This window comes from Borostomias antarcticus (assembly GCF_949987555.1).
Source record: "Borostomias antarcticus genome assembly, contig: scaffold_116, whole genome shotgun sequence".
Lineage (NCBI taxonomy): Eukaryota > Metazoa > Chordata > Actinopteri > Stomiiformes > Stomiidae > Borostomias > Borostomias antarcticus.
Window position 1 is genome coordinate 269085 of NW_028175885.1, and position 2500 is coordinate 271584.

At 49.2% G+C, this 2500-nt stretch overlaps 1 protein-coding gene and 1 pseudogene across 2 annotated transcripts in view; both read right to left on the bottom strand.

Moving 5' to 3' along the window:
• Window positions 1–2500, bottom strand: part of pfn1 (profilin 1) — a 20346-nt gene that overhangs the window by 10189 nt on the left and 7657 nt on the right. The window lies entirely within an intron of this gene.
• Window positions 714–2500, bottom strand: part of LOC311329065 (mitochondrial 2-oxoglutarate/malate carrier protein-like) — a 5355-nt pseudogene continuing 3568 nt past the window's right edge. The window contains exon 6 of the transcript XR_014631334.1: window positions 714–1660. The product of XR_014631334.1 is annotated as a mitochondrial 2-oxoglutarate/malate carrier protein-like (transcript). The remainder of the gene's footprint in view (window positions 1661–2500) is intronic.

Consider the following 2500-nt stretch of genomic DNA (forward strand, 5'->3'; position numbering starts at 1 on the left):
ATCACAGTGACAGATCCAGGATCTGCTCGTCTGCGTACCCGACAGTTCACCATCATCACAGTGACAGATCCAGGATCTGCTCGTCTGCGTACCTGACAGTTCACCATCATCAAAGGCTTGGTCTCCTCTGCTGACCGTGTTTGACCGGGGGTGTTTAAAAGTCTCTGGTCACCTGATCTCAGGGTCCTGGATGTTGAGGTGTGTTGTATGAGTTCTGTGATGTAATCTGGAGCAAGACCATCGAGTGCTTTATATACAAACAGGAGGGTTTTGAACTGTACTCTGTCGCACCGGGAGCCAATGTAATGTAATGTAAGGAAGGAAGCTGTCATTCAGTCTCAGTACAGCTGACTTCCTGTCTGCTCCATGTCAGGCAGGCTCCTTGTTGTCACACAGTAAATCACTGCTGCCCTCTAGTGGTGGAGCCTGGACACACAATCTGGATGGACTGGTCACGTCATACAGACAGGTTGTAACAGAACAAAGTAGACAAAAGGGCAGAGTGTGCGTGTTGAGTGTGTGTGTTGAGTGTGTGTGTGTGCGCGTGTCTCAGCTGTGTGAAGCAGAGCAGGAGAAACACTTTCAACCAATCAATCAACCAATCAATCAACCAATCAACCAATCAGTCAATCAGCAGCCCGTGACTGAGTATCAATAAGCAGGCGGTGAGACGGAGGCCGGTTGAGGAAACCATCTTTAATCTGACAGGCTTATCTCCATGGTTACGGCTCCAACAGGCTCGTCTCCTCCCACCGGGATTCTGTGTGCATCGTCACGGAAACAACGTTATTCTATATAAACATAAACTATTGCCGGGACAACGAGCTGTTCCATCAGTTCTGATTATTATTTTTCCCTTATAAAAAGAATAAATGTGTGTGTCTGAGACTGGCGTGTGTGTGTGAGTGAGTGAGTGAGTGTGTGTGTGTGTGAGTGAGTGTGTGTGTGGGTGTGTGTGTGAGTGTGTGTGTGTGTGTGTGAGTGAGTGTGTGTGAGTGTGTGTGTGGGTGTGTGTGTGAGTGTGTGTGTGTGTGTGTGAGTGAGTGTGTGTGAGTGTGTGTGTGTGAGTGTGTGTGTGTGTGTGTGTGTGTGTGTGTGTGTGTGTGTGTGTGTGTGTGTGAGTGAGTGAGTGTGTGTGTGTGTGTGAGTGTGTGTGTGTGTGAGTGAGTGTGTCTGTGAGTCTCCAGGGACAGACTGGAGTGTGTGTGTCCAGGGACAGACTGGCGTGCGTGCGTGCGTGCGTGTGTGTGTGTGTGTGTGTGAGTGAGTGAGTGTGTGTGTGTGTGAGTCTCCAGGGACAGTCCTTGGACAGAACAGGCTTGTGACTTCTTATCCATTCTTCATGTCATCATGTGGTCAGCAGCTGAGAGGGAGAGAGAGAGTGTGTGTGTGTGTGTGTGTGTGTGTGTGTGTGTGTGTGTGTGTGTGTGTGTGTGTGTGCGCATGTGTGAGATATTGTGTGAATGGTTCCGGAGTGACACGGGGAGTGTGTGTGTGTGTGTGTGGGTCAGTCCAGGAAGTATTTCTTGTAGGCCTTGTTCATCTGCTCCAGGAAGATGAAGGTGAGCACGGTGTGGGGGCCCAGGCGGGCGTAGTACGGCGTGAACCCCTTCCACAGGGAGAAGAAGCCCTCCTTACGAATCACCGTGGCCAGCACCTCCTACAGGACGGGAGGACACACTGCAGCTCAGCCCTCCACTGATAACCCTCCTACAGTTAACCCTCCACTTTTAACCCTGACTAGTACAGTTAACCCTCCTACAGTTAACCCTCCACTGATAACCCTACTACACTTAACCCTGACTAGTACTGTTAACCCTGACTAGTACTGTTAACCCTACTACAGTTAACCCTACTACACTTAACCCTACTACAGTTAACCCTACTACACTTAACCCTACTACACTTAACCCTACTACACTTAACCCTACTACAGTTAACCCTACTACACTTAACCCTACTACACTTAACCCTCCACTGATAACCCTACTACACTTAACCCTACTACACTTAACCCTACTACACTTAACCCTACTACACTTAACCCTACTACACTTAACCCTACTACACTTAACCCTACTACACTTAACCCTGACTAGTACTGTTAACCCTACTACACTTAACCCTGACTAGTACTGTTAACCCTGACTAGTACTGTTAACCCTAACCTAACTCTTAAAGGGGAGGTCTGGGTGCTCAGAGGAACCCTAACCTCACTCTTAAAGGGGAGGTCTGGGTGCTCAGAGGAACCCTAACCTCACTCTTAAAGGGGAGGTCTGGGTGCTCAGAGGAACCCTAACCTCACTCTTAAAGGGGAGGTCTGGGTGCTCAGAGGAACCCTAACCTAACTCTTAAAGGAGAGGTCTGGGTTCTCAGAGGAACCCTAACCTAACTCTTAAAGGGGAGGTCTGGGTGCTCAGAGGAACCCTAACCTCACTCTTAAAGGGCAGGTGTGGGTTCTCAGAGGAACCCTAACCTCACTCTTAAAGGAGAGGTCTGG